This window comes from Lissotriton vulgaris, chromosome 3_1 (genome assembly GCF_964263255.1).
Source record: "Lissotriton vulgaris chromosome 3_1, aLisVul1.2, whole genome shotgun sequence".
Taxonomy (NCBI): Eukaryota; Metazoa; Chordata; class Amphibia; order Caudata; family Salamandridae; genus Lissotriton; species Lissotriton vulgaris.
Genome location: NC_141689.1, coordinates 1,251,921,575 through 1,251,943,173, shown reverse-complemented (window position 1 = coordinate 1,251,943,173; position 21,599 = coordinate 1,251,921,575). Strand labels below are relative to the sequence as shown.

Here is a 21,599-nt window from a genome sequence, read left to right as displayed (position 1 = left end):
TAGTCATGGGTATTGTTAGGATGGAGAGACCGAGTGGGGACAGGGAGGGTGAAGAATAGCGCAGGAGGTACCTAGCGTAGCCAACAGGGCCCAAACCCTGTGAGCTACGCCATGGAGGGTCAGGAAGAAGGTACCAGACCCTAACGAGGTGTCATCCTCAACAGAGTAGAGCTCTCGGTGGGGGTCAGAGGCCAGGGACAACTCTAGTAGACAGTGTACCCATTAAATCGATCCTTTGAAAGGGAAAGAACAAGCAGAAGAGACAGTCAACAAACAATTAGAGTTCGAGCTTCTCGTCTCGTACTCTGCTAGGTCAGCTGTAGATCGGAAGGCTAAGGAATAGCAAAGGCAAATCAAGAGGGGGATCCAGGCAGGCGTGGAATGAATTAGTTGTCTTCAACTGAGGAGTAAATATGCTCAATTTCCAGCTTTTGAAGGTGTGCAATAATGTTTGCTTTTGCTGTGTCCGAGGCTTGTGCTGACTTGATGTTGTGGTTATGTCCCCTCCTCTGAACTGTACGGCACTTGGGTCACCAGAGATCCAGGTGTGTGGAAAAGGGAAGCAACATGTCTCCATTCAAAGAGTCTCCCAGAAGGCCGATGATCGATCTGCCCTCAGTAAGGGAATGGACCATACGCTGTTTCCCATTCCAGGTGAAAAGTAGGCCAAAGGGATGGACTCTTTGAGATTTGATTTAATGAGCGTGTAAATGTTCAACCACAGGTTTAAAGTCCCACCTCTTCTTCAGGGTCAGTGGGTAGCGATCCTAAAAATGTGTTCAGTTTGGCCTTGAAATACTGTGTTTGCTTTACCTCTTGTTGCTCAGAGCACTGTTTCCTTATCTTGGAAGTAGTGGACTCTAGTAAGGATATCTGGGGGCCCATCGAGTCAACCGGGGGAAGTATTGACACAGTGTTCCCTGTCCAGCACCAGGGGAGCGCCCTCTGGGTCATCCCGTATGGTCATCAGAAGGTCCCTGGTGAAAGACACAATGTCCTTCCCCTCCGCCCCACAGGGGATGCACCTGATGTGAAGATTGTTGCATCGCCCCCGATATTCAAGGTCTTCCTGCTTGGCCTGGAGTTCAATGTGTTGCTCTTCCCGAAGCATTGACCCTTCTCCACAGGGCTTCCTAGTCTTCCGCGCAGGAATCGATTATGTGTTCCAGGTTGTCCACCCTGTCTCCAACTGTGGTGATGTTGTTGCGCAAATCATTAAGGCAGCTTTTAAAATCTTCAAGGAACCTATCTCTTGGCGAATGTCTGATAAAAACTTTTCCATGTACTCCTAGGTTATAGAGGGGGTAGAGAGCCCCACAGAGGGTTGCAAAGCTGGATCTTTATTGCTGCCCAAATCTGATGTAGCTGATTTAGCACAAAGGGAAATCATTGAGCTGTCCCTGACACATCTAACTCTGGGCATAGTAGGCAAGGCTGCTGTGCAGTGTTTTGCAGATGGAATAGTCTAAAAACCTTACAGGATGTGAGAATGGAGGAATGGCGGCAGAGGTTTGGGTCATGAAACTCGGAGATCAGCGTGTCCGGGACAGCACCATAATGCGGTAAGGGGCTGCAAGACAGGGTGGATACTGGGGATGCAGCAAACCAGAAACCAAAGCACTGGTATGGTGCTGTAGGAGGTGAGTACTCTTCGCCCAAGCTCAACTGCTGAGGGGATCAGGTCTAGCACCCAGCAACTCCAGCACACAGCCTAGCCTCGGGGAGTGAAATTCACCGATGCCACAGGATCATGGGAGTCATAGAGCTCACCCCCAGAGCACAGCCCCCTCAGATATGCATCAGTGCTTTACAAGTTCTCCAAGGTGCCGAAGACTCCTAAAAAGGAAGGAGATAGTTCCCAGTCACTGGGCCCCCAGGAGTACACAGGACCTCCAAGTCAGGACAGGAGCCAGGCAAGGACCTAGTCAGGGACCCTCGTGAAGAAAGTGTTAGTCTCATCAGGGTGTCATCCGGTTGGTGGAGGGGGCCCGGGCTGCACAGGTGGCGGGCAGTCCACAGGAGCCAGGACGATAAGAGGCGCTCACCCGCACTGTCTCCCACAACAGGAGATGCACCATGGAACCTCAAGCAGGAACAGCGATGTTCCGATAGGTGAGACGAAGGCTTCGCTGGTGTGTGGTGAGTGTTCTGTGGAGTGAGTGGGGATGGCACAGTGGAGCACCAGTAAGTATAGGGAGGCAGGTGAGGACCAGGGAGTTCCCTGATGTGGAGCCACTCACCACACTATCAAGATCCAAGGCCAGGGGCCTACAAGGCTGCAGTCAAATCTAGAGACGGGTAGTCCTTCGCAAGCTCCCCACTCTTGGCATTTATAGAGAAGAGGCCCTCTGCAAGGTGGCCATACTGGTGTTATCCATTATCCAGGAGGGCCATTCTGACTCTTACAGCACTGTCAGCCAGCTCCCAGTGTCCAGAATGGGTGGACCCCCCAATGGCTGGGAAGTGAGGTTGTCCCATCGGTAGCACTGCAGGCCCCCTCATGAAGGTAGATTTGGGCCCAGGCAGAGAGAAGGAGAGCAGCAGATACTAATGTAGAGGAGGTCCTCTATCTCGTCCAGAAACACGACTAGTCTCCACAGAGTTGCGTTCAGAAAGCGAAAGGAGGGAGGAAGGGCGGCGCACCACTCCAGCCGCAGTCCTCAGTTGCCCAGGCATGTCACATGCGGGCCCTCGATGTGCCAGAGCAAGATGGCACCGCTGTTCTCTTCGGCAACAAGGGTGGGTGTCATTTGGCAATCCGGGCAGGGGACGCTAGGCATGCCCTGGCGGTGGTCTGCTGCAGTCGCCTCATCAAGGGGCTCAATGCTGTCCAATCATGTCCTTGTCAGCGCTGCAGCCCGGGGCTGGTGGAGTAAAGATGGCACTGGTGGCCCGGGCGGTCTCACGGACGTCGGCTATGTCTGTGATCCACTGCCTCAAGGGGCACCGACGGCTTCTCAGCCGGTGCCAATTTGCGTAGAGATGGCTCCGGCACCTACGATAGCAAGATCAGGGCGTAAATAAAGCTTTAAAAGGCTTTAGGGCCCTAGGGCTGTGGGAGCTCCAAACTTTCACTTTTCAATATATGTTCGGTGACTGTAATGGGTTTTAAACAGATAAAAGCGGTCTGCAATAGGGCATGAATTTTGGAACAGAGGTTCTGTATCTTGAGTTTCTCTGAATAGTTGTTTATATATTGAACACCGTGTGCAATGAGGGTGTCCCATATATCTGTGGTTGATTAATAATATGAACTAGGCTACTCATGAAGTGTATGGTACAGGGTCAGTGTTGTACATAACACACACTTGCTGCACCTAAGGGAGTTGTATTTGTGATGGCAGTAATGACGCTTCATATTATTTTGAGCTATTTTGTATTTTCTTTCAGGCCTCTAATGACGTACTAGTTTATAGAGTAATGTGTACAAAAGAAGCTTGGATGATGTCATCAGCGATGTCATTAATTATGTCATAGAACATGTAATGAGGGATGTAATATGTGAGGTCATAAGCAGTGCATGGCTGGGGCGCAAGTTATAGTTAGCTCTTCAAATTATAACTGGTGCATATCTGCGTATTTTTTTAGTTCAAAATTTTAATGTTTTCACTGACATATTAACCTAACTATAATGTTATGCTCACCTTTGTTTTTTCCAGTGAATTTCTAAGAGGTTTTTTTAAAAACAAAAACGGATCTTTTTATCACACCAAACTATAACATTACTTTAATGTTTGTTTCAGTGATATATATATATCAGTAGATATGTAGATCGCCTCTTGTTACCTATGAGGGAATGCAGGCGCTGGCACTGTCTAGTTTATTAGCCGAATAGCCAGGTCTTCAGGGATTTTCGGAACTCTGGAAGAGATGGGGAGGTTCGTAGATGAAAGGGTAGCTCATTCCATGTCTTCACTGCTAGGTAGGAGAAGGAGCGACCTTCAGATCTGCTACTTTGGATGGGTGGGGTGAGGGTTAGAGAAAGAGACGCGGATCGGAGGATCCTGGTGGGCTGATGGAAGTTTAGGCAGTGGTTCAAGTAGGTGGGTCTGCAGTTGTGTAGGGCTTTGCATGCTTGGGTCAAGACCTTTAACAGGCATCTTTTCTGTACAGGAAGCCAGTGGAATTCGCTGAGGTAGTGAGTGATATAGGTTCATATAGAGAGATCCAGGACAAGTCTGGCTGTGGCATTCAGTATGCTCTGTAGTCGTCAGAGGAGGTGAGATGCTTTCCCTGCTTAGAGATTGTGCCGTAGTGTAATCTGCTGGAAATGAGGGCCTGGGTGATGGTGTGTCTTGAGCTTTAGTTTAGCCATTTCAATATTGTATGAAGCATGCAAAGGATGAAGAAGCAGAAGGAGGATACTGAGTTGACCTGAGTCATCATGGTTAGCTTTTTGTCCAGAATGATGCCTAGGTTCCCATATATTTGGTGGGGATAGGAGTAGGTTCAAGTTCTGAGGGCCACCAGGATGCGTCCATGGGGAGCTTCTGTTTCTGAAAATCAGTACCTGTGTCTTGTCTGTGTTGAGCTTCAGGCACTTGTTCTTCATCCAGTTGGTGACGTCCGTCACGCAGTTGTGGAAGGTGGTCTTGGTGTAGGAGTTGTGTGTTACTGGCATAAGATATGATGTTAAGTACGTGGGTTTTGGCGATGCTTGCCAATGGTGTCATATAAGTGTTGAACAGGGTGGGACTGAGCGAGCATCCTTGGGGTACTCCACAGATGATTTTCTTGGGTTGAGAGGTGAAGGGCAGAAGACAGGCTTTTTGTGTTCTACCGATGAAGAAAGAGGCGATCCATCAGGGACCGGCTCCCTGGATGCCTATGTTGTGCACTCTTGTGATAAGTGTGTATTGGGAGACAGTATTGAAGGCTGTTGAGAGGTCTATGAGGATCAGAGACGCAGTTTCTCCTCTGTCGAGTACGGCTCAGATATTGTTGGTAGCGGTGATGAGGGCTGTCTCGATGCTGTCGTTACTGCAGAATTCAGATTGGGAGGAGTTGAGTAGGAGGTTCCGTTCTAGATGTGAGGAAAGTTGTTGGTTGATGCTTTTTCTAATAAGTTGGTCTGAAGTTGTTAAGTTTGCTGGTGTCTGCTGATGGTTTCTTTATTAGGGTATTGACGTCTACATGTTTCCAGTCCACGGGGAAGGTGGCCATACAAGTTGAGGTCTTGAACAAGGTGGTGAGTATGTGTCTGATTCCTGCTTCGCCTAGGTTGAAGAAGTGGTGAAGGAATGGGTAATTTGGTGCCCCTAAGCGGAGCGAGTTCATGGTGTAAGCGCTGTCCTATGGGGTGAGTAGGCTCTATTTGGTTAATCAGAAGTCTTTGGTTGTAGTGGGGTTGTTGTTTTTCTTGACAAAAGTCAGTGGCCTTGGGCTGCAATTTGAGGTTTCTGTAGATGTTGGTGATCTTGTCTTGGAAGAAGTTTGCAAGGATGTCGCAGATTTCATGTGAGGGGTAATGTTGTTGGTTGCATCTGAGGGGTTGGAGCATTGTTTGACAATGTTTAGGCCATATATATAATTTTATAATAAGAGAGAATTTGGCCGGAGATGGGAATTTTGCCATAGTTGCAGAACAGCTCTGCACTAATTGTACAGGCTGCATCCTTCAATAACCCCATCCAGGGCCACTGATTCCCAAACCATGTTGGAACCAGGAAGAAGAGGGAAGCACCTGTGCACCAAGCATCAGCTGTCCGGATTGCAACTAGGTAGGTAAAAGGAAGCTGCCGTATGCTGTAAGTGATGTTACCTGCTAGATCTGTCTACTGCATGCACGATGCTTCAAAAGTGAAGTGAACTATCTGTGAGTACTTGTTTTTATATTGTGGCTCATTCCCTGTTGATATGAGGTATTAGAGGAAGCCTAGTATGCCAGAATCTGATGTACAGCTGGTCTGTATTGGAAAATCCTAAAATGTTCAGGGGAAACGCTAAATCCAGAGGCAAATCTGTCTGCTGAATTTCCTTCACTTTACTGTCCATATGGTGGTGTAAATCTCACTGGTGGAGTCTATTCCAGATTTAGCATTCATTCCAGAAATTGAAGGGTTTCCCTCTTTAACACTTGGTTGTTTTAGATAGACCACCACCCCCTCCTCCACAAATGTTTTCATGGGGTCAGTGATCCAATGCTGTCCTTAAGCAATCTAAGAAGTTAGAAATGTCTTTGAAACCCCTCCAGTGGTGATTTACACCACCCACCTTGGGGGAGCTTTACTCTGTTGAATTGCAAGTTGAGACCCTCGAATCATCTCTTGAGGCACCTCGATGGAAAGATATTTCCAGATAACCACCACTTTAAACACCAGCGGTCCGCACAAACTTCCATGACTGATTTAATCTGATGCCTCACATCAACTTTCTGCATTCTTCACCATCAGCGCTTTCTCTTTAAAGTACAGCTCATCTGGAACAGCAACACATGTTTATCACTTTTCTGCATTGCATAAGTCTTTATTGAAAAATTCTCTATTTATCTAAACTTCTTGATGATCTTGAAGCAAAGTTGAGCCAAGAAACCTTATCAGAAAGCTGTTTGTCTTTGTAGGATCGGATTGCTTGATTAACCCAACAAGCCGGCCCTGAATATGAGGTTTAAAATTAATGGTTTATGAATAATTTGATTGCATGAGTACAGAACACTTTCATGCTTAAGTATTTGGAGAAATGAGATGGCCACCGATAGGAACCATTGAAAGGATGCATTGATGATCTACCGAATGACTACCCAGATGTTCTATGGTCTGCGTTAATTGTAGGTATATGAAAACACAAACTACATTAGTGTAACACCTACCAGAATGTATGCAAGAAGATGCTTTTGATGCATTTTTTCTACTAGGGTAAATACCCTCTACAAATGTAAATCACACCACACATCCGCTCACTAAATGGTGAAACAAGTATAACCACCAAATGGAGGGTAGAACTTCACTTGGCCAAAAATGGCTACAATGTGGAATCTTGTGACAAGTGGCTGTCTCCAGGCTGATTCTCAATGGCTTTTGAGCATCCACTCTAGACAGACAGCTATCGTCCTGTGGTTCATGGCGGCGATTATTCTGATTAGTAGTCTAGAATGTAACAAGTTTATCTCACAACTAAAGGTACCGGTCTGGAACAATAAAATATGTTGATCCTCTTTCTGGTTAAAAGTGCCTGTTTACCTCCCCAATGTGCGGGGGAGAGATGGTCCACTGCAGGAAGTTACGAGGGTGCACATCTCCCCTAATTCAACCAAGAATGACTTTCTTGTGTATTGTTTATTTTTTGGGGCCTCAGAGCATCTAATCATCATGCCTGTACAGTGGTGGCAGTTTTAGGTATGATTTTGAGACCCGGATTGGGGCTGTGTGCTCTGAAGGGGTGCCCCCGTTAGAGTGTGACTACTGTCAGCTCACAGGATTACAAGAGGCTGGCAGTCCTAGCAGTATATTTGCTGCCGGATGAAAGAAAAAGACGACATGACTTCTGTGGCAATATAGTACAAAGTTTAATATAAAGCACGTGGAAGGTCAGTCAGCCCCATGGAACTGGAATCTTAACTTCAACTTACAATGTGGCAGCCAGTTTCTTTTATACATTTGTGAGTGCAAATATGTCATGCATTTGCATAATAAATCAGGTACTATCTTAAACACATTATACTAACAAGTAATACTTTCTGGAAAAAACAGCTAATCACGTGGGTATGGAATGCGACTCATGTGCACGTGTAGAGCGGCAGACCCTGATGCAGAGGTCTAGCCCGGTACCAGGGTTCAATTCCCCGCCTCGGCGGGTCTTGGGCTCAAATTTCCACGGACCTAATAATTCTCGCCTCGGTGCCTATTCTAATCATAGAGTCCCACTCTGCAACTCTGGGCAATAGCATGCTTAATCTCCACAACGGCCCCCACAAGGCTAAGAATGCCTGGCATCCACCCTGGGGGTGCCCAGGAGTGGACGCCTCACAGGGAAACCCAGGATGGGTTCCACAGTGGTATTCGTACAAGCGCCTTGAGACCCTTGCGGGTGAGTAGTGCGCTATACAAGTATCAATTTACATTCACACGTGTTTCTGTTAGGCTTTTACACCACGACTTGTACCCAGCAGCGGCCCGTGCAATTAAGAGTGGTGAGGCGGTGGGCTCGGGTGGAGGCGATTTTGTATCCCCCCACCCAACCTGGCCTCACTGCTCTTACCTGCAAAGGACGCTGTTGCTTGCACTACCAGTGGTCCCCAGCTTGTCTCTTTGAAGTCTTGCAATGCTCTACTCCCTACATGTCTACTGCGCTACAAGACCTAATCTCCCACCTATCATGTACCTCTGTGCTTCTTCAGCTACATATTTTCGCCGACATGTTCTTGCAACGCGGGCCTGTAACTTTCCATTTCTGCTATGTCTAGTTATTTTTCTCTATTCTGCTGAAGCTTAGGTCTACACCCCTCCCCCCTGGATCTGACTCGTTTTGCGCTTTCTATTCTACTAGCTTAGGCCTGTATTTCTCCTTTAATATGTACATCTGCACACATCTTTCTGCTGATGCGTTCATTGACATGAGTGGGCCTTCTTCATTTTCTATATTCACTGTAACATGTTATTGCCAAGGGCAGGACAGGTTTTTACCTGTTGCCTGTGAAATGGGGAGAGGCCTACTGCCCTCACTGGTGCAAACGTTCTCCACAGACCTATGTAAAAGTAGGCCCATCGCTCTATTCTGTGTTCATGAAAGGGGCAAATGTGTGTGGAACTGGTGTGCTCTAAACATTGTAAAAGAAGTATGTGAGTTAAGACATTGAACTCGTGGGATCCATCTTGGATTTCCACTGCAAGCAAACAATGGCAATGGAACCTGGCGGCTGTGAATCCTGAGCTGCATCATGCTCAGGTAAAGCTGTTCTTACTGGGCGGGCACTGCACAAACATACATAGAAGCTAATGCAATCCTTTACCTACTAAAGTCAAGCAAAGTAGCATAACCGAGTGTTGGGTGCGATAGTAATGTCAAATAAGAACAGGTGCCAATAATAGGCAAAAATTAAAAATGGTGACGGCCCATGAGTCAATGAGTACTATGTGTAACAATCAGGAAGCATATGTATATTATGTAGTGTACCTTGGAGTGGATCTCTACCTGAAGGCAATTATACTTGAGATTATGCCTGAAGGTGCGAAAGTTGTGTAAGATACCCAGTGGCCCGGGCAGCACTTTTTTGGGGCGGTGGGTAAGGTGAGCAAATTCGGTGAGCGCAAGGTAAGTGGTTTTTTTTTGTGTGGATTATTTCCCTTGTTGTCGTTTGTCTACTTCCCGCTCTAACCTGCACCATCCATCACTGGTGGGCAAACTCAGGGACCACCCCGGGCGGCAAAAGCTCTAGCTACGCCACTGCCAACATTTAATTTACCTCAACAAACTTTAAACCAGAGCCTCGGAGAGAAAAAACACAGAAGGGAGAAAGAACGAGGAAGAGAAAAACAATGACAAAGAGAGAGTAGGGAAGAAAAGTAACTTGTACAAGTGAGATGTAGAGGCAGGGAGTGTCTGGTGGTGGATTAAAGAGGCTTGAGGTAGAATCAAGAGTTGTAGTCTTTGTATTTAGTATCCCAACGTTCCATGACTCCGGTAGAGTTTGTCTGAGGTAAAGTTTGAGCCCTGGCACTTATTCTTTTACAAATTAAGCACTGGGACCGGTGTGTGTTTGTAATAGACTTTCTGGAAGCTAATGGGAACTAATGAGTAATGTGTATTTTCTATTTCTGTACCCTTCCTCTAAATGTGCTAACTCGTGTATAACATGCAAGAAAAGTATCAGAGGAGGTGTTTTGATAAATGATCTAATTGTTTTAATCTCTAATGTAACTTGTATGAGATACGCTGTTGAAGAGCATTCTATCGCCTGGTGATTACATGTTCCACCATTCTTTGGCTGAGGGCCAGACGGGGACTGCTGAATGGTCCCCGGAAACAATGCAGCCCATTCCGGAAGTGCTTTTCCAGCCGGTTAATCTGATGACGGTTTAATTGGGGACATAGCCCTGTTTGCAAAGGTCTGTGTGAATTGTGATGTTCTTTGCGGCTACTATAAAGCAGCTGTTCACTTCTCCGCAATGATAGCTTGTTTTCGCAATATATATTTTTTGCTGCTTTCCTGCATAAGATGTTGCTGTTTTGCAAGCACGTCTTTGTGAAAAAAAGCTTTGTTTCTAAGCCATACTGCTCATTGAGGGGCGGCAATCTGAGGGATAGCCCAGGTGCCACAAGCTCTAGCTACGCCGTATAACAGGTATGCATTCTGAAGCTCTCGTGCCCCTTCAGAGCATGCTGGCGCTGTGCTCTCATGAGAGCCTGTTCACTGGTACTCTCTTCCCCTCTCACCCTCTCTCTCTCTCAGGGGCGTAGGAGACACTAAATTTCTGGGGGGGACAGGGACAACCTTTTGGACTTTCCAGTGCCCCGATTCAAATCGACCATTGTCTGGGAACCGTACACTCCGTTAAAAGAATACAATCGCATAGTTTTGTAGTGGAACATTGATAAAGGCAGGCATGTAGTCACAGTTTGCAAGTAAGCTTCGATTCACAAATTAGACCAAATGTGAAAAAACATGTTTTTGAATCTCACATCTTCATGCACACAGCAAACATAGATGGGACAAAAAAGGAAGAATAAACGGAATGCTCTTACGACATGTGCATGATTGTGAGGGACTGTACAATTTACTTGTGAGGAAGCACATCTTTAACAACTGTCAAAATCAGCAACTGCACCAGTACATGGTGGGCTCGGGTCTTACCTCCCCCCAAGTATTGGTAAAGAAGGCAAACTAGTGGGTCTGTACCAGAATGCAACAAATGTCTCATGGTAGTGCTGACCAGAAGTAGCAAGATTATTCTAAGGCCCACGAGAAAGGTGGGGAGAAATCTAAAGAAAAGAGTCTTCTGAAGGTCCTCTGAAATCTTTCTAAGGGGGCAGGTCCCATTCCTCTTCCTACTCTAATAAGAAACCTTGGTGCTATTTGTGTAAGGAAAAAGGTAAAAGGGCAAAGGATGCTGATTGCTCTAAGTCTAGCACCAATACTGCTGCTACTACTACTCCTAAACCTCCTAGTGCCCCTAGCAATAGCACTGGTAGTAGTAGGGCCCCCAAGAGTTTAGCTGGGTTAACCTTGTGTACTGAAGTGGGTTGTGGCCTAGTCAGGACACCCACTCAGGCTGTTTTAGTCTGTGATGGTGACACTGAGCTTGCCACCCTTATTGTAAAGTCCCACTAACTTGGGCAAATACAGACAACAGCCTCTCATCAATGGTCAGGAAGCTGTGGCATATAGGGACACATTGGGCCAGTGTCACTATGATGACTGAAAAACTTGCAGGACAGATCATTCCATGGCAGATGTCAATCTCAGCTCGGGAGGGGTAACTGGCCCAAAGAGAGTTGTGGCAGCCCCGACCAACCTTTGGACTGTCTACTGGGCAATCATTTGGAAACTTCAGCCTGGTCTAAAGTGGAGTTCATGACTCATGTAGAAATTATGGGAATTTCAGCCAGTGTATTTGCTGTCACTAGGGCTGCGGCCAAGAAGTTAGGCACTGTGGGGGCCCTGGATCCTGAAGAAATGGACCAGCCAGCTCCCAAGAGATGGAGCAAGAAGGATACAGATGTATCCTCCTCTCAGACTTACAATGAGAATCAGCCTCCTCAGGGAGATGTTCTCAGTACTTGTGAGGGAGCTGTACTAGAGGAGCTTGGGCCTGACAAGGCAGAGCAACTAGGGTCAGGAGTCCTTGAAGGGAAGACTTCAGTCTGGAGCAGAAGGCCTGTCCCTCTCTTGAACATCTCAGACATCAAGCTGCTGTTGAGGAAGCAAGACATTTCAGTAGGTCCCACAGGACTTATCAGGAAGAAGGGCTCCTGTTTTCTGTAAGTAGAGACCCCAAGCTTGGTGCTACCAGGAGGTTGGTCATACCTATGACGTTCAGGGGGTTCTTATTGACCCTGGTACACAACCTTCCCCTTGCAGAAAATCTTGGGCAAAGCAAGACTTGGTGCAGGTTTGTCTCTTACTTTCATTGGCCCCACACGTCTGAGGCACCAGGGAGTTTTGCCAGTCCTGTGTCACCTGCCAAGCCAGTGGTAAGTCAGGTGACACTACAAAGGCCCCCTTAATTCCACTGCCAGTGGTTAGGGTTCTCTATGAGAGGGTAGGGAGAGACATTGCAGGTCCCTTAAACCCTCCAACAGCACCTGGAGATAGTTTTATCTTAGTGGTGGTAGACCATGCCACGAGATATTCAGAGGCTATTCCCCTTAGGACCACTACAGCTCCTGCAGTGGCCAGGGCTCTCCTGGCAATTTTTTTCAGAGTTGTGTTCCCTAAGGAGGTCTTGTCAGATAGAAGTAAAAGAGTGCGGTGTAAACTATACGTTTTCCACACCCTACCATCCACAGGACAATGGGGTTGTTGAAAGGTTCAACAAGACCCTCAAAGGTATGATCATGGAACTCCCAGAAAAGCTGAAGTGAAAATGGGATGTCTTACTACCTGCCTTCTCTTTCCCTACAGAGAGGTTCCTCAGAAGGGGTGGGCTACAACCTATTTGAATTTCAGTTTGGACATCCAGTTAGGGGTCCATTATGTATGGTCAAAGAAGGATGGTAGCAACCTCTGAAGCCTCCTAAACAGGGCATAGTAGACTATGTTCTGGGCCTGCGTTCTCACATGGCTGAGCATATGAAGGTGACCAGCAAAAATTTTGAGGCCAGCCAGGAGCTTCAGAAAGCTTGACATGACCAAAAGGCTGTACTTACTGTTTACCCGCCAGGACAGAAAGTGTGGGTGTTGTGGCCTGTGGCGCCAGCAGCTCTCTAAGACAAGTGGATTGGCCCCAAGTTGACCTAGGTACTCCAAGAAGTCCCCACAGGGTACTTCATGTGATTCGCCTGAAACCTTTTGTTAACAGGGCTGACTTGAGCTTGCTCATGGCCACTGATGAGGAACAGGAGGAAGAGAGTGATCTTCTCCCTAATCTCCTCTCTCAGGGCCCTGTTGATGGATCAGTTGAAGGAGTAGCCTTGGCAGACAGCCTCACTGATCAATAGCAAACTGATTGTAGACAGGTTCTCAGTTTTCTGGTCTCTTTTCTCTGTTTCCCAGCCAAACCACCTGGTGTACCCATGAAGTGGACACAGGTGACAGCATGCCTGTGAAGAGTAAAATATACAGACAGCCTGACCATGTCAGAGACTGCATCAGGACAGAGGTCCAAAAGATTCCAGAGTTGGGAGTCATTGAGGCTTCAGATAGCCCTTGGGCTAGTCTTGTAGTCATTGTACCAAAATCTCACAGCAGGATGGTAAGAAAGAGATGAGTTTTTGTGATGACTATAGAGGCCTCAATGCAGTCACTAGGGCTAATGCCTATCCAATTCCAAGGGCAAATGAACAGATTGATACTTTGGCCCCTGCCAAATATCTCAGTACATTTGACCTGACTGCTGGTTATTTGCAAATCAGACTCAACGAGGATGCCAAACCTAAAACAGCATTTTCAACCCCAAATGGACATTATCAATTTATTGTGATGACTTTCGGTTTCAAAAATGCACCTACCACATTTCAGAGGCTGGTGGCGAATAAAGTCTTAACATGTCTGGAAGCTTATAGTGCAGCATATCTAGCATTTAGCTGTCAGAAGGCATTTGATAACCTGAAGCAAGAAATGTGCTCTGCTTCAATTCTGCAAAGTCTAGACTACTCCAAACCATTCATTGTCCATATAGATGCTTCTGAGATAGGGATAGGTGCAGTATTGTCACTACTTAATGCAGAGGGCCAGGATCAACCCCAGCTTTTATAAGCAGAAAGTTGACCACCAGGGAGAAACGTTGGTCAGCTATTGAGAGGGAGGCCTTTGTTGTGGTATGGACCTTGAAAAAGTTGAGGCTATACCTGTTTGGCACTCACTTCATTGTTCAGAAAGACCATACGCCCCTTTTGTGGCTGAAACAGATGAAGGGTGAAAAACTAAAACTTTTGAGGTGGTCCATTTCCCGACAGGGGATGGACTTTTCAGTGGAACATAGACTTGGGACTAACAATGCCAACAAAGATGGACTTTCCAGATATTTCCACTAGGACTATGAAGCTTCAAATGGGAAAGATTAGCCTCATCCTTATGTTTGGGGCAGGGGGTATTGGAAAGTAGGATCTGCTTTCATAGTTACCACCACTTTTTTCCTGGGGTCAGTGTGTTTTGACTGTAGTCTGCTGGGATCCTACTAATCAGGACGCCAGCAACTGTGCTCTCTGCCATAAATTGGCTCTGGTAAGTACTTTGGTACATCCACAATTGGCTACTAGTGTAACATTATACGTCGCTAGTATATGCCACTAAGGTACCCAGGGCATAGGTACACCAGAGGCTCGATGGGCTGCAGCATGTATTTTATCACCTGTGGTAGTCCACTTAAACTGGACTACAGGCCTGCCCTTATAGCCTGTGTGAGATAGTACTTGCACCTCTCACAACAGCTATAAGTTCCTTATATCTGAGGTCACTTCACTTAAAAACTATGTCACGCCTATGGTAGGCAGGATGCTTGGTTCCAAATGTGAGGGTGCCCCTACATGAGAAAGACACCCCTACAGGCCCCGGAGTTGATTCTCCAGGCTTTGAAAGAGCGATCAGCCATTTTAAGGTATAGAGTCGACATCAGTTATTATGCTGTGGCTTGTCTTCATTTAGACTGCTATTCTGGTGTGTACAGTATACCCGGTACCAGTTTTCCGCTTCTGTCATGGTGTGTACAGTCTGGTATAGACTTTATTTTGCACCGCTTTCCATGCATATACAGTCTGCCATGCAACAAATTCAAGTGGTCAGGATACCAGATGTGGCCTAACGCATAGAGCTTCTGACTTTCCAGCTAAGCACTCCGGTTAAAGTCCCGGCATTGGCTCACTATGCTAGGACTCTGGGCAAAGCATTTAATTTCCCCATCCCTGGAGAAAACATGAATTTGACTTGTGTACTATAATCTAATGTTCACATGAAGCACTGTGATCCCCTTCGGCCAGGTTTGCGCAATATGAAAACTACAAAAGTGGATAAAATGGTGGGTGAACACCCTGGGACATGTCTGGGTGCCCAGACTTCCCCTCGCAAGCCAGGACCTCTGTCATACAATCTAGGCTTTCTAGCCACCAGTACCAGGCCTTCCAACCAGCATCGTCTAAGCAGGCAGACTGTTAGGCTATTAGGCAAAATGTTACTGCTAAGAAATCATAGCAACCGAACATATCCTCCCACTCAAGAACCACTCTCCATTCATTTCACCACTGGGCATCTGTGCTCCTTTGCTTCGTGAAGGTCTGATACACAAGGCCTAACTTGCTAATTCCTTGTCTTTGTGTCTTATATTATAGAGCATCAGATGTCATTTTTTGCATTTCATTCTAGAAGTCTCATTGGTTTAAGTACCATGCACTAGCTGTGCTTCACGTAGACTTGCACCTGTCACTGTGTGTGCCGCACAATGCCTTTCAGCAGTGTGCGCCTAATGCATTCTGGGCACCTCTTTCTATTCCTTTACTTTGTATGCCTGTAGCTCAAATACCTTTCTTGTGTTCAGGAATGAAGTAAATGGCACAGTTTACATCTCATGTGCTCAGAGCACCTTAAATCTGAGTCCCTTAATTAGCATTACACCAGCATTGGTACAGTCGTCCTGGGAAAGTGTACTCCGGACAGGGCAGTTTCCACAGTAGCAGCCTGAGAGAATCACACGATCCACAATTTTGATCGTACTTGAGGATGTGACCGAGGTTAGACCTCTGATAACAGAAGAGGGAATCTCGGTTATCTTTCCAGAGCTCGAAATTCAGGAGCAAAGCATTGAAACAGCACATGGAATCCTCCATGTTACAATGTGTGGGACCCCAAAGGTTAACAGACCTGTCATCTTGACCTACCACGATATAGGACTCAATCATAAAACCTGTTTCAATCCGCTCTTCAATTTTGAAGACATGCAGGAAATATCACAGCATTTTTCAGTTTGTCACGTGGATGCACCGGGTCAACAAGAGGGTACGCCATCTTTCCCAGCTGGATATGTCTATCCTTCTATGGATCAGCTTGCTGAGATGCTTCCAGGAGTTGTTCAACAACTTGGTTTAAAGAGCATTATTGAAATGGGAATTGGAGCAGGCGCCTATGTCCTAACCAGATTTGCTCTCAATCATCCGTCAATAGTGGAAGGACTTGTTCTTATTAACATCAACCCCTGCGCTGAGGGTTGGATGGACTGGGCAGCAGCTAAAATTTCTGGTGGACTCATGCACTTCCGGATATGGTCATATCACATTTATTTTCAAAGGAGGAAATCCACAACAACCACGATCTGATCGTGACTTATCGCCAACATATTTTGAATGGCATAAACCGGGACAATCTTCAACTTTTTGTCAAGTCCTATAACAGCCGAAGACATCTAGAAATTGAGCACCCGTTTCCTGGAGGACCTAATAATACTCTTAAGTGCCCATCGTTGCTCGTTGTTGGTGAAAATTCCCCTGCTGTTGATGCAGTGGTGGAGTGCAACTCAAAACTGGATCCTACATAGACCACACTCTTAAAGATGTCAGACTGTGGAGGATTCCCACAAGTTGTTCAGCCAGCAAAACTTGCAGAAGCATTTAAATACTTCGTTCAAGGCATGGGTTACATGCCTTCAGCAAGTATGACCCGGCTTATGAGGTCCCGCACAGCTTCTGGGTCCAGTGTAACATCAATGGAAGGCAATAGAAGCCGATCCCATACCGGAGAGGGTTCAAGAAGCCGTTCTCACACCAGCGAAGGCAACCGAAGCAGAACTCAAATTTCTAATGGCAACAGAAGTCACACAAACTCCAATCTCACTCCCAACTCTGGTAGTAACGCTACACCCATGGAAGCCTCTTGCTAAGTCAGTCTTCAGCGTACTAATATTTCAGCTCTACTACTAAATGACCGACCACTGTGCATTGCATCTCAGATTGTTTTTTTTTTACGAAGATCGTGATTGGCCAGAGGTTTGCAGGGACCGAGTAAAATAATTGTTTGGCTAGCTAGTCAGAACACTGTTATAAGTCATCGTAAATACCTGGAGTTTATCAATCAGTAACCAATGCCAAAGCTTAAAACATTTGCCAAATGTTGTACAGATGATATGGAAACCAATTTTACATGACCCATTCACTCGTCTTCCTGTTTAAAGTTAGTCGCCTGCTCGTGTGAGCTTTTTGTCCCCGAACAGCAATGCATGACGGTTACTTATTTAAGTTATGGAACACCTAAACCTTGAGTTTCAGACTCTCATGTACATAATTAATTACACATACTACACTGTTTAAAAAGTTGTTCCTTTTCTAATTAAATAGTACACCTATTTTCTATACTGAATATATATATATATATGTACAATATTATAATATTGATAATTAACGTTGATTTATTTTTTGAAAAATCAAATCTTTGCACACAGTGTGCAAATTCCTAACGCAAAACTAAACGCTCCAATGCATTTGAATGTTTCATAAGGTGACGTCTTTAAATCTGTTTTTATTTTTAGCCATCTGGAATTTAAAATGTATTAAAGCACTATGATCTCCATGGCATTACTACTAACATTTGAACTTATGTGTATGTTTAGCGAATCATTCCTACTACAGTAGGTGGCACGCCATACAGTTCTTTCTAATATTGTGCGGTAATGTTTATAGCCAATAAGATTATATATTCTGCCGCATTCCATCTCATGACAGCGAAAGATTAAATTAAGCAACTTATCACTACTACAGTATGACTTGTGCATGCCAGTATGTTTCTAAATGGTTAGATTCAAGGTTTACATTTTAGTTGACAGCCAGTAACCTGCAGATAGGATGATTCTAAAACGCTCGTTTTGTAGAGAAACCTATTCACACATACCGCAAATGCTCACTTCTTAGGCAATGGCCATAATTTTTTTTGTTTGTTTTTTGTTACTAAGCCATATTTTTCTAAAATGCTGGGTTGGATATATCTGTAAATACCGAGCTTTGTCTCACATTATAATGAGAGCCTTAGTATTTCAATGTTAAATTACGAAAGCCCTGTCTGACTTCCAGTATGACAGTTCCAATTCAGCAGGATCATTTTAGATTTGTTTATGGCAGATATAAATGGGAGTGAGGGAAATGCTGTTGATGAGAAACTTGTATTTATTCAAGAAATAACACCAGCATTGTTTTCCCGCATAACTCGAAATAAAAAAGTTTGTTGGGGCACCCACAGAGATGGTCGCACTGGGCGCAACCAACTCTAAATCCGGCCCTGCAGTCATCAATTAACAAACTACCTCTCTTCCTTTGTGCTGGAAGTGCAGATGGCAGGCAGTGATGGCGGCGAGGGAGAGGTGTGAAAACATTCCTGTAGCTTTTGCTGCATAACAAAAGGGAAGGTCACAGGTGGTCAAGTACAGGGCCATTAGCACGTCAAAGCACTCGCACTTTGACATACCAATGGCTCTGCCAGAGACAGGAGAGAGAGGGGAAATTCGTTTGTCCCCTCGTCCCCACCACCCTTGTCCCCCGTGTCCCCCCCACTACAAAATCTGGGGGGGATATGTCCCCCGCGTCCCCCACACTTCCTACGCCCATGCTCTCTCTCTTCTCTCAACAAACGTGGAGGAACAACGTGGAATGGGAACCGCACTTCAGTCTGCTGAGCGGCTCTCCTCCGAAAGGTCTGGCGTCACTTCCTGGAGTACAGCAGTCTTCATTCAGTAGTGCATACAATAGCTCGTCATGCCTGCCTGAAATACTTTCATGTCTGCAGTTGTGTCGCAAACTTCTCCCCACTCGCCAACGCGCTTCTGTCTCAGGCGCCCACTGCTTGGCCTCTTCTGCTCCATGCTCCTGGACTCTCTTCCCTTGTTTGACCCTCTGAGGAAACATGCCTGAAATCTTTCGGGGGCGGGGGGAATCATTAAAATAGTTGCCTCAGGTTCTCTCCTAACTCATGGCCTGGGACTGCCGGCCACCCCCCCTGGCCTTATCATGCAAACGACAGTAAACACTTATCAGTCAACAACAGAATTCTTTGGAAGGCAGGGGGTCTCGCGACCCCCGGCCGTATTTATTAAAATATAAAAACAAATCAAAATTAAATAAAATAGCATTATTTACATAATTATTAAATGCAAAATTCAGACATTAGATTTACAGCGAGTTAGACAGGTATGATGGGCTAACCTTAACAAATGTCTAATACAGCGTGTTTCCTAACCGAATCTAACATCCTACATATCAATTTTGCATTCTAATAATTTCTGGTCCTACGGCAAGGTCGTTAACCGGTGTCAGATCCTTTACCCAGCTACGCCCTCACGTCTAAGTGCGCATGCGCGACAAGGGCCCGGTTACCGGGAGAGTTCGTCCCTCTCCTGATTGCCCTTGTATGCTCAGTGAACTAAATTTAACCAAAAAGGAGGGCCCTTACACTCGTGCCATTTGCTGACGTCATAGTGTATGTGCGGGGTGGCTACCAGCCAGAGGAAAGCGTGACTCCCTCCCCCGCACCCCTAGCAAGCAGATATCCTGCCCCTGAAGTTCTAGGAGAGACCATTGGCCCCTCCCCCTGGGCAGCCCCATTCATTAATGGTGCCGCCCCCTAAGACCTTAAATTGGTGCTCACCGACTATGACCTTACTGCCACAGGCCAGCATAGTTGACCGACTATCTGGCCCCCCCCAACTGCCTATACTGAAAGGTCATACCCTCCTAGCAAAACCTTCAACCCATGCCATTATGTTCTTTATCAATAGGGCATTCCCTGACTCTGTCAAGTGGACAACATCCCGCAGGTAGAACTGTTCGCCCCAAATGCACCCATGAGATATACTCTGTAGGTGAGGAGTTCTAAAAAGCTTGTCTATTTTATTGTTGACCCTCTTTACCGAGTGATTCAACGCCCTGACTGATTCACCACCCCTCCATTGAAGCCTCGGTATCAACTGTGACCACACTATAGTGCAACCAGGTAACAATTTCGCCAGCCAACCTGCTGCTGAGATGATTTCTTCCAACAGGACCCTTCTGCCCAAGTCGACTAAATCATTCCCCCCCAGGTGCAGGATGACCACTGAGGGCGGTGAGGTGTGCCTTCTGAGAAACTCTGACATGTAGCCCCTAAGCTGATTAAGGCGGAGCCCCCCCCTCTGCCATGGAAGGAAACATTGAGACCCCCGCACTCCGCCCTCCGTCTGCCCTCTCCTGCAAGGAAAATTGGTTTAGCACGTTTCACATAAGAATGACCGACTACCCATACTACAGGTGTCCTCCTTTTGTCTTCCTGCTGTTGTCGAGATGTTGATGATTGGCTCCAATGACTCTGAAGAAGTTTCCGCCCTGCGTCACAGGCCCGAGAAACTGTAAGATAAACATAGACAAAGCAGGCGTCAGGGGATGTCGACTGACCTTACAACATGTGCAACCGCAAATAACGCTTATAGGCATTGGAAGACCATATCCCAATCCTCTTCACACTCTTGCCATTCAAACCTCTTGCAGTGGCCTCGGTGGCTGCCCCTATCCAGAAATAATGTGTCCCAAACTCCTTGGGGTTTAAACCTGCCTTGGCGATACACATAGCTAAGACTCTTTGGAACTGAAACCTGGCCAGAGGGGTACCATCCGCATGCATTGGTAAGGCTCTCCTCACCTCACCTACTCGTTGCTTGATTAATGCATCTACATTTGACACCAGGCAGCACGACTTATTCGGTGCCCGGTGCAGTACTAAACTCACCCCCCTAGCCTCCTGATCAGTCTTGGATTTCCGGATGGTGACCCGCATTGTGTCACCCCGTATACTGGTATCTCTCAGCTGGATACCTCCTATTGTGTCAAGTTTGTTGTTAGCAACTAGTTCGCCTACTCGGAAAGCCCCGTAAAAGGCCAGGGAGAAAGCAGCCCTGAATAATATCACCTCTCCCGAAGAACTGGTTCCCCTTGCATGTGCAAAAAAAGGAAACTGCTGCCTTATGTCTGCTGGCTGTCGCCTCTAATCGCCCTTCCTTGTGTAATGCGTCCATGTACCCATTAAAACTAGCCTCCTGTTCCCATCTGTCCTCCCAATCATGACCCAAAAATGTACAGTAAGACCTGAACGCTCCTTCGTAAGCTGTCCTGGTCCTGGGAGCTAGGCTAGCTGCCACGAGGTCATGTAGTTGGGGCCACCAATCTGCCAAAGTGTCGATGGGAAGTGAGCTGGGAAGGCCTCTGCAGCCAGTAGGTGTTCCCTGAATACCTGCATCTTAAAGCGAGAAAGGGCGTCAGCTGCATTATTCAAGACCCCAGGAACATGTTTGGCCCTGAAATGTATATTCAATTTCATGCAACTCAGCACAATCTCCTTTACCAGGCGCAGAATGAACTTCCACTGCGCTGCCTGCTGATTGATGCATTCCACCACGGTCATGTTATCTGACCAGAAAATGACCGACCGATTAGCCAATTGCTGGGGCCATACCTTTAACGCAACCCAGATTGGGAACAGTTCCAGGAACCCAATGTTTGCTGTC

At 46.4% G+C, this 21,599-nt stretch overlaps 1 pseudogene; it reads left to right on the top strand.

The window, feature by feature from the left end:
* Positions 1-15,772: 15,772 nt before the first annotated feature.
* On the top strand, positions 15,773-16,961 carry LOC147727753 (protein NDRG1 pseudogene; annotated as a pseudogene).
* The last annotated feature ends 4,638 nt before the right edge of the window (positions 16,962-21,599 follow it).